The following is a 10,796-nucleotide window of genomic DNA, read 5'->3' on the forward strand; positions in this document are numbered from 1 at the left end:
CAAGATGTATTGCGGAGGCATTTGAGTTAAACTGTGTTGTGAAGTGTGATTTTTTATTACAGTGATTAATGGAAATTGTTGTTCTCCTGAATTCAAGGTTGTTATTTTGCCTGGGTTTATAAAGTTATCAATAGGAACTGTGTGTACATATTTATGCCTAAGTGAGGAGGCCACTAGCCAATTCATTTCCTTAAATGCAATTGAACATAGTGTGGCATTTCTAAGGAATACTTCTCCTGAAGAAGATTTTGCCAGGGACTGTGACTAGAAAAAATCTTCTTAGGCTCTGACCTTGATTTCTGAGCCTGTGGGCATTCTTTGCTGAGGATTCAGGAGTTTCGTCCAAGCCACAGTTCATGAAGTCAAAGATTTTTGACTGAAGAGTGCTGGATGCTCACTTAGATTTCAGGGGAAGAAAAAAAACAGGAGAAAAAGGAATTTCCCCCCTTTTTTATTATCATTGGGGGTAAAAGCTAGGAGTACTCTAGCCTGAGGAACTGAGCTTTGAGCAGGACTAAATAAAACATAGAGGTCCTTTCCAACCCATGTTTTTTGATGATCTTTAATGTATTTTGAGCCTATGTGTGTTTGTGTAGTATGGGATTCCTGTCCCAAGTCTCCTCTCCATCTATTCGACACCCAGACGTATTCTAGGAAACTCTCAACTTATTGAGCTCTATTCAGCCCAAACTGTGTACAGAATAGACCTCAGCAGCAGCATCACTTGCAGAAGTTCAAGTCTAAGCAGAGCAGAATTTTTTCTCCCTCGGACTCCTTCCTCAGGTCTTGGTAGCACCGTGTTATGCAATGAAGAGGGATAATTGAGTCTTGGACAAGTACCATGTATAACGAAGTTTCCCACAGAAAAGCTGAGAATTCATGCTATCCATACTTGCTGGATGGACTCATGTGTCTTCAGCAAGTTTCGCCTGGATGGATGAACTCATTCTCATGACTGAGATGTCAGTCAAAAGCTCAGGAAATGGAGGCACTAGTTCAGAAAGTCTCACTGATCAATGCCAAAGGGGACTACCTGGAAAGTGTTTGTAATCATCAGGGCATTATCATACACAGTAGAGCTCTGTTCTTACACCTTTTGCAGGGTACCAACAGCAGTGCTTGCCACAGTGACTGGAGAGAGCCTGAGCAATCAGCTCTGTGTGATCAGAGCTACCTCCCATACACCCAAGATTGAAGGGCTCATGCCTCATGGGAAAACAGAACTGCAATACAGGCTGGTGCCCATCCCTACCAAAGGAACTCCAGCCAGTGCAGGTCAGATTCCACTTTGTCCCTATCCTTCTGTATGTGCTGTCATCAACCCTTTGCCTTTAATAATCCTCTTGTTAGGAGAGCTTTTCATATTTGAAACAGTCTGAGACACAGAAAGCAAACAGTGATGGTACCTCAGGAGCCTCCTTGAAGGCTACAGGGTGAACAAACTGTGGTAGCAAACAAAGAAGGAACCATTGTGTGTGCTCCTCTGATCTCAAATATCTCATGACTGTCTATCTCAGGGTCACTATCTGTATGGAACAGCTAGTAATGGCAAGTGATTATGAGAAAGTGGAACTTGTCTTTTAACATATTTAATTGTTAAATTGATTTCAGCAGAGAACAAATATTTAGGATGCTTCACTGAAACAGGAGATGATGCTTTTCAGGTTAGAGAATGTTCTTCAAAGGGTTGTATGAGGATTAAAAGTTAATACTACTCTTTTTTAAATGTATGGTCTCATTACTACCAATCCTACCGTAACTGACATATCACACATTGTACACTGGCTGGGGTAGCATACAGAGCAACAATTTGTGGCTTCTTTAACAATCTAAGAAACTCAAATTGCAAAAATCAACAGCTAACTCTGCACACCAGATAAAATAAGCAATAAATCCAGAGTGGAAACATTTAAATGGCAGGCAAAGCACATTGTAAAAAAACCCTGTGTGGGTCTAAAAGAAAAGCCTTTGAACTCCTGTAAGGATAATGGGTTTTAAAGTCTTAATGCTGATGCCCTGCCTAATAGGGCAATAGCCCTTGAAAGCATAGGTCAGCTTTCCACCTGTCTAACATTGTGTATCCAGCCAGTTTTTGTCCTTTATTCCCCCAGTGTTGTAAAGCTGATGAGGGACAGAAGCTGACTGAAGACTGCAGCACCCAGTTTTTCAAAGACCAAATGTTATTTAATGTTCAGCTAGAAATCTGTGTGTGGATTTAAGCCTGGGCTGGTACTTTGATAATTGCTCTGGTTGTTAAGTTTGCCCAGATAGAGGTCAGCCTAAGGGTTGCGTTAGCCTCTGAAGTCAATTAGAGTAGCATTAGAGCAGACTCTGTTTATCATTGTAGTTATAAAAGGTATTTTGTTTTCTTCCCAGCTTGTTGGGCTATGTAAAGTGTGACAAGGGATGCTGCTTCACAACAGCCACAGACCTCACAGAGGGAACAAAGGCTGACTGATTACACTTAGCTGTCATTTTCTGATGAACCCTTCTAAACAAAAAGGAGTTCAGGTGTGTGGTTAATGACAGTTCTGAAGGACAGAATGGGAAAATATGGGGAAACTTAGAATTTTATCAGGGTTATTGAAGATTGGAAATCAGCTGGAAGGGTGGGTAGAGGATGCTTTAAAAATTATACAAATGCTATAAAATGAGCCACGGCTGCTTTGCTTTTTATAAGGCATCTTTATATGTACAGCAATGAAAAGTCCTGCATCAGCTTGTTTTGGAAGTAGTAAAATCAGATGTGAAATGGGGTTTGTGTTCTGTGGACAGCTCTTTTTCCAACGACTTACATTCACAAAGACAAAAGTAATGTACAGAATTTCACACACACACTGCAGAGGAAAACAAATTAACTAATATCCACTGATCACACTAAATGTATGTTCAGAAGGCTGAAATATCATGCAGGGATATGGTCATAAGTGCTGGAGAAGCAGCAGTGGAATGAAATTCAGCAGCTCAAAATAGGTCATATGCCTTGGGCTGATAAGGAGTTCTGCAATGGCTGAGGACATGCAGGAGACAGAGGTAGACATAAAGACTAATCACAGGAAAACCATGAGTCAAAACATAAGTCTGTATTGTACAAGGGGAGTTGTTCCACTGGGGAAGAGTAAGGAATTTAATAGCCGTGTACTAGACTCTCTGAAAGCTCATCTACGATACTGACTGCCATGTGAGTTATGCTTCTGCAAGAATCCAGCACTCAAACTTAGTAAGATTCAGCAGAAAACTATTAGTTGTGATAAGAAAAGCTATAAAGAATCAGACTAAAGGAATATGCAGTGCAGTAACCTGTCTCTGATAGTGACTAAGAGTAAAAGCTTAACAGAGTGTAAGATAGCAATAAGCATGTGTAATAGTTCCCCAAATCACTGTCAGTCTTCAGCAAATTTCAATTTAAAGGCTTCCTGAGCAGGAGGCATTATCTTTGCTTTTAATATCTTCAGATTACTTTTTCCTTTACTGGCTTCCCTCTCATGCCTTCTTTTGCTCACCTTGCAGTTTGTTTTCTGAACCAATGTGAACTTTCAGTGTCTCTGTGTCATCGGGGACTTCTGCAGTCACAAGATGAGGGAAAACCATCAGCTTTTGGTTCTTTAGAAACTGATCCTTCTTATTTCCTCCAATGTCACTAATTCTTGTTTTTAAGATGACAAAGAACAATCATTCCCTGTTCATTACTTTCTCCCTAACAGTGATCTCAGAAATGGAAGTACCTGTCTTACACCAAGACAACTTAGCTTGTTAATTTGAACACAATTAAGGACGAGAGAACGTGACTGCCGTCTCTAAGTGGGTACTGGGCACCAACCAAAGGAAAGAGTGGTTTCAGCTAAAGAATAATTTGGTCCAGAGGACAAAAGAATATTGAGAAGGAATAGATTTAAGTTGAAAAGTAGAAGGAAGCTTTTAGCCATGAGGAGAGTGAGACTCTGGGATAATCTTCTGGTCAGGGGTTGGATTCAATGGAGCTATAATTGTACAAATAAATCTATTACTTTTGAAGAAAACAGCCTCACCTCTTTCCTAGGAGATCAATTGAATCAGGCAATGTTAAGTTTGCACAAACGGAAATGGCTTGGCTAGCATCACTTCACATTGTCTTTGAGTCTCTCATCTGTGTAGTAGTGACCCATTTCTAGGAGCATCAAGCATGGCCTTCTGCTCATGTCTGCAGAGGTACTTGAATGAATGACCCAGATGCTTTAATCACTCAGACACCTCCCTCAGTGGTGAGTCTGGAAAGAATCTTGAATGATTTAAAGATAGAACATACATTTCATTAATGAAAGAAGCCATTCTCCACGATGGCTGAGGCCCCACCCTATTTTGGGGAATGAAAATGTAGTTTTCAGTACCCACTCAATTCCTGTCACTGCAGGACTATAACACCCTATCTCCCCCCACAGTGTTTTACCTCTGCTATCTTTAAAACCTCCTCTGATGGAGTTTTGTTCCAACACTTCCCCCAGAGGACTCTGCTCTCCTGTCTAATAAATTTCACAGCTAGGAAGCTTTCTTTGATGCTTTGTCACTCTCAGCCACATGAGAATGGATAAGGAGCTGGCTTCAGACGTCAGAGATGAAGGGTACTTATGTACATGGGAACTTTCCCGAAAGGAGTGAGATGAAGGACTACTGCAAATATCAACAGCATGGTTACCTTCACTCACCTTATATAGCAGGGATATAGCAAGAAATGTGAAGGTGTGAATTTCAACACTTACAAAAATGCCAGATTTACAGCCTTAAACAGCAAAGTCTTCTGCCTTTCCACAAAACAAATATAGCAGGATGTCCACTGTGAGAGTTTCCTCACAAGGTGGTGTCAGCCCAAGGATGGAAGACGGTGAACAAGCACTCACAGTGGGGAAGAAGTGGTCTTTTGTCCTCTGACCTACAGAAATTGAAGCAGCGTCACCAGTTTTATTGCGCTGTTGACGTTTGACATGGATCAAATGAAAACGCTCGGTTGTTCTCGATATGGGTTCCTTTTAGCACGGCAATGGAAGATTTCCTTTCCAATTACCAGCCACCGAAATCACCCTGTCACCTGTCAGTGGCTTTAAAAACAATGTCATAGAAGGTGATTTGGGCTGAGATGTCATCTATAAAATATTTATTATAATGAGATATATGGGTTTCAGTCACTTAGTGCATCTCGCAGTAGCTGCTAGATGGGTTAAAGACCAAATTACTCAATCCTAATGTCATACACAGTTCTTGCACAGTATTTTTATTGATAATTACTTGCTGGCATTATATTCACATAAAAGAAGACCAATATGGACATGGCTTTTTGGGCAGGCGGTTTGGACCTCTCCTGTGTAGCTCTTTGCCTTGTCAGCGGAGGTGAATCACTAGTGGGAGCAAGATCTAAACTGAAGCGGGTGTGTTTAATTACCCTTGAAAAATGGAAAGGTCAAAATAGGACAGAACTGACAAAGTCAATTCAGGCTCTGGGCAGAGTCCGAGTGTCAGTCCTAATTCTCATGTCCCTTCCCTTCCCTTCCCTTCCCTTCCCTTCCCTTCCCTTCCCTTCCCTTCCCTTCCCTTCCCTTCCCTTCCCACTTACCCACACTGAGGAAGCTCTTATACCCCTGCCACATATTCATCACAGAGATATTATATACAGACACACACACACACATGCAATCTGTACATCATAACACTTTGCATATGCACATCTGGTGCATAAATACACACAGAGGCACATTAACAGAATCAATCAAAAGCTCTCTCTTTGACACTCCAGTTTTTCTGATCATTAATCACAGACATCTGATATCTTTTTATCTCAAGTCAAAGATTTTCAGTCTCCTTCATAGTGATCAATACACTGGGACTGTCTCACAGCATCCATGGATTTTTATGCCAGAGATCTGACAGGACAGTAACCGTGTGATTCTGACCCATGTAAGAGGCTTTGGGTAATGCATGTGTAATACTGCTTCTATTATATCTATAATTCATTTGCAGCTCGATCTCTTGGGGGACCAGGGGGTATCATGGCAGATGCTTAACAACCCACAGGTACAAGAGAAAGTAAAGGGAGCTACAATCAGCTTAAACATCATGTAAAGATTATGCTCACTGGGACAGAGAATCTGGACTAACACGCCTGTTTTTGTGAGAAGTGTTGGGGGATTTTAATGGCCATAGGATTCTTGACTTTACAGCTTAGTCAGGAATACAATAGCCATGATAACATAATGTAGTGATAGTATTCTTACAACTACAAAGTTTCAAGGATGTACAAAAGGAAAATTTAGCGTGGGGAAGTACTACCATTTATTAGACCAATAGAGACACATGGGGAAAACCAACAGAGCTTTCATGCACAAAGGCCTTTCCATAACTCTCAGAGAAAATAGATATGAAGCTAAGTAGAGCAAGGTGTAATTGCTCTGAGTTTAACATGATCATGTTAATTGTTTGAGAGAAAAGGTGGCTGATGAAAGCAGCTCCTATGGGACACAGAGGGATGGGTTATTACTGTCCAGGTAACTGTGTGGGTAGCAGGATGTGCTGCATGTGGAAAATGGCACTGTTGAATCATGTACAGCAAGTAAATACAAGGGTGCAGCTTGAGATAAGAGATTTCTGCAACACATTTCCCCAGTTGCTCTGTTCTAAATCTGAACCCCCTAATTCCAACAGGTACAGCCCTTTGGGGGCACAGGCTGGTTCTTTCTCTTATGTTAATGTTTTAAATACTGACATTTTCAGCTTTCCAGTTCATGAACAGAGAGCAGAAAACACCAGCTTAAAGTTGCAAGATATTGTGACATTCTACACAGAGTGAGGATTGCTGCATCTATGGATACAGTCAACAAATCATTCCATTTTTCTGTTGTCTGCAACACTGGAACCCACTCGAGGGAGATGAGAAATCAATTGTACTCAGGCCCAACTCCTTAAAATAAAAGTGAATAAGAAAGAGAGATTCTCGGGATAAACTTAGAAGGACTATTCCAAGATTATTTGCCCTTTCCCCTTAATAAAGACTGGCAAACTTTCCTTAAAAATTACACGTTTTTGAGTGATAAATACTGAGAAAGGACAGAAAAACCTGAAGGGAACTTTTTCTGAGCATTTTGTCATGCTAAAACCAAAAATTCATTGGAAAGTGATGACAAAGGCCAGAAAAGAATGGAAAGGTCTCAGAAGCCAACTTCTTGGGTTTTTTTTTTATTTATTTTTTCCATACTATAGAGTTAGTCAACCTTAAGGTGCCTTTGTGGAGCTATAATCAGACAAAAGCACTGTTGGCTAATATGCCCCATTTTAGTTTTAAGTCTCTTGCTTCTTTAAAAACAAACAAATGCAAAGTGTTTTGAAGATGACATAGAACTAAAACCATCAGAGGTTTATGTATGTGCTTCAGATGAAGTATATATGGTCCTTTGAGTGGTGGATTCTTTTCTCCAGTCATCAGTAGACACTGACCCAAGGCTATGTCTGTTTCTGAAAGACATGCTCAGGTTCACAGATGATTCTTTCCTTCTGTGTTGATGAGGTGTCCTCTTCTGGAAGTGAAGGTGGGGCCAAATCACTGTCTCATCCTCTGCTTCATGGTTGGGTAGGTGTATGCACGCACCATAGAGTGCTTGTGGAATGCAGAGATTCCAGCATATCCTTCACATGTGACTAGTCTATGTGCCACCTTTTGAATGCATATGAGCAGGCAGCAGCTGGGCACATCCTTGAATGTTCCCCACCAGAGATTCAGGGAATTACAGGATGCCTCCAGAAATATATCTCCTATCTGCAGCTTTCTCTCTGTGCATATCCAGGGAGACCTGGTGAAAGTTGGTGGCTAGGAGGGAGTTGAGTCAGCTTTGAGCTGGTGGAGTTGTTCAGTTGAGAGCTGGAAGCCTTGTGGGGATTTCTGCATACCTGAAACTGAGTTGAGTCAAAGGCTCACCACAGAGAGGGGTAAATCAACCCCAAGCAAAAACAGAAGTTCAGGTTTTTAAATGGAATCCCTCAAATGTGTTTGTGTTGCAATCACTCAGTGAGTTATGGCTGAATAGGCATAGCTGACCCTGCTCTGGCTGCAAGGTAAAACTGCTCTGACACTTATTGTGCTTAGATTGTTTAAGCTTTTTGTTGGTTTGGGTCTGCACATGTGTCGTGGTTCAACCCCACCCAGACAGCTTGTTACCCACTCCCCCCCCCCCCTTTCTTGCCCTCCCCTTACTCCTGGAGGGACGGAGAGGAGAATCAGAAAGAATGCAACTCCCATGGGTTGAGATAAGAACAGTTTAGTAACTAAGGTATAACACAAATCACTACTGCTACCACCAATAATAGTAATGATAAAGGCAATAACAAGGGAAGAGAATACAACACCCCATCACCAGGCCCCCCCCCAGCCCGACCAAGCACCGACCGATACCTCCTCCAACCCTGCAGTCCACCCTAGCCCCTTCCTGGTAACTCCCAGTTCCCTCCTGGGCATGATGTGCTGTGGTATGGAATACCTCTTTGGTCAGTTTGGGTAAGGTGTCCTGTCTCTGCTTCCTCCCCGCTTCCCCTCCTCCCTGGCAGAGCATGAGGCTCACAAAGTCCTTGGCCAAACCAAAACATCATTGTTTTTCAGCTCTGTTCCCAGCTGAAAGTCAAAACACAGCACTGCACCAGCTACCGAGGAGAAAAAATGACTGCTGCTGCTAAACCCAGGGAAGTTATAGGAGTTTGGCTGACACACCACAATCCATGAAAGCCCTGTAAAGTACATCATATGCTTCTATCCAAAGAGGAAGAAAATGAAACATAAGCTCAGTGCTCTGCAACAGTAAAAAAGAAATGGAGAACAGGTAGGTACGCAGAGTGTGTTTCTAAGCAGCTGCAAAACTACCACAAGCTCTGAGATTTTGGATGCTGTATTTGTTTTTTTATCCTTATAGACAAAGCAATGCAACTCGAAAACATAACATGTATGAAATAAATAATGAAATAGGTTCCAAAGCAAAAGATATGGCTAAAGCTGTCCATCACTGCCTTCTAAAAGAGGTGTTTGCAGCGGTGGCAAGAGAGGAGACAGGGCTAGGTGGGCTAGATGCATCTTGACCTTTAGGCACTAGAGCTGTTTGTATGGTCTTACTGGACACACTGAACAGTGCTCTTCTCTGGTTCATAGCCATGAGCTAAGAACAGAATCAAGGGATCTTTGCTCTGTGGTACTTGTCTGAGCTCTGTCTTGAGTCCTTTACAAGTTTTACTCCTGCCTTTGTTCAACTCCAAGGAAACCAATGGCTCTGTCAGCCTTTAACAACAGCACGTGCAAGGACAACATTTGTAAGACAAAATGATGAGAGTAAGATTCCTCCATAAAGAAGAAGAGGGTTCTTGGCTTTATTAGAAGGTTTGTCTGCACCCAAGAAGTTAATAAATATTCACCGAGACTCATCAATGTCAAAACTAAAACCAAACAGGAAAATGGCAATCTCTCTTTTGTAAAGGAACTTGTTGAAATAACTGCCTAAGTCTGCCCTCTGTTTACTAAAACAGCTTCGGAAATCTCTAAATCCATTTATCCTGAGGATTATCATCATCTGGTTTCCAGACAACATTCTCATTTCCTCCAGTGAGGTTTTTTGATACCTTAGGCCATTAGCTGTGGTATTGATCTTTCCTTAATACGTGAGATTTCCTACAGCAAAGGCAGCTCTGCATCTAAAAAACCCCCAGCCAACCCGGTTTTATCTGAATAGCCAGAATAGCATTTTGATAGAGACAAAATTTAACATTCTTTGGCTTTTGTTTATAATAAATATAACAGGGCAGGCTCTGAATTCATCCTCTGCCAAATAGACTGAGCCTGTTATCAGGCATTTGGGGAAATTCTGTTCCAGAGACAAAAGTTCATGACATGCTAGCCTTTCAGCTTCTAGTGCCATGGCTGGATCCTGGGGAAAGGGTAGCACTTAGGGGTACACTCTCTGAGATCTTCCTATTCCCAAATCCACCCTCTTGACAAATCCTGTACAGTGTTCCACAGAAAATTAGCAACCAAATTCCTTATTCATCCTACATCACCTGATGACGCTAGTCAGGATGGTGCCTCTGTAATAGGAATTGAAGGAAGAAACCTTAAGCAAAGGTCTGATGAAGAAACTCAGCACACCTTTATTCCTTGTTTCCTGCTTTGCTGCCCTGTTTCTGCTTTTATCTTCCACTTATAGGCAAGGTTGGAAGTCCACAGTTATTCCTCCACTTGAGGAAAACAATCCAGTAACTTTGGGAAGAGGGAGATGGAAGCATCTGGGAAAAGAGGCCAGAACATTTGGACCATAAGTGGCTTGGGCATGTGGGAATCTATTGCTTCTTCTAATGAACTAATTGGAGCTTGTTCAGAAGCTTAGGTTTCTAAGAGACTGTTTTCCCTGTAGCTGTAATCCCAGAGGCAGAGAACAAAGAGTTAAATTCATTAACCTTCGCTATTGGGATGAACTTGTTTTCCTTTGTCATGAGCCCAAATCTGTAGATAAACCAGGCTTGTTTTACCCCCAGTACCGTGATGTTCAGCAAGTCTCTCTCCATGACTTCAGGAGGGCCAGGAGACCTCCTTGGATGGATAAGGAGCTCCTGAGGAAAATTCAAATGAAAAAAGAGTTTTATAGAAAGTGGAAGCAAGGACAGGCGGCCTGGGAAGAGTACAGGGATATTGTCCGGGAAGCTAGGGACCAGGTTAGGAAAGCCAAGGCCCAGTTAGAATTAAACTTGGCTAGGGATATTAAGGATAACAGGAAGGGATTCTACAGGTACACAGCAAATAAAAA

At 41.8% G+C, this 10,796-nt stretch overlaps 1 long non-coding RNA gene across 1 annotated transcript in view; it reads left to right on the top strand.

Annotated features, from left to right (window-relative positions):
• LOC133223453 (uncharacterized) overlaps positions 1-10,452 on the top strand; it is a 73,918-nt gene extending 63,466 nt beyond the window's left edge. The window contains exon 2 of the long non-coding RNA XR_009728578.1: positions 10,200-10,452. This is a non-coding gene — a long non-coding RNA (uncharacterized LOC133223453). The remainder of the gene's footprint in view (positions 1-10,199) is intronic.
• The last annotated feature ends 344 nt before the right edge of the window (positions 10,453-10,796 follow it).

The sequence above is a fragment of the Neopsephotus bourkii genome, unplaced genomic scaffold (assembly GCF_033783945.1).
Source record: "Neopsephotus bourkii isolate Nb327-2 ecotype Australia unplaced genomic scaffold, CSIRO-AGI_Nbou_v1 NB_1637, whole genome shotgun sequence".
Classification (NCBI taxonomy): Eukaryota; Metazoa; Chordata; class Aves; order Psittaciformes; family Psittacidae; genus Neopsephotus; species Neopsephotus bourkii.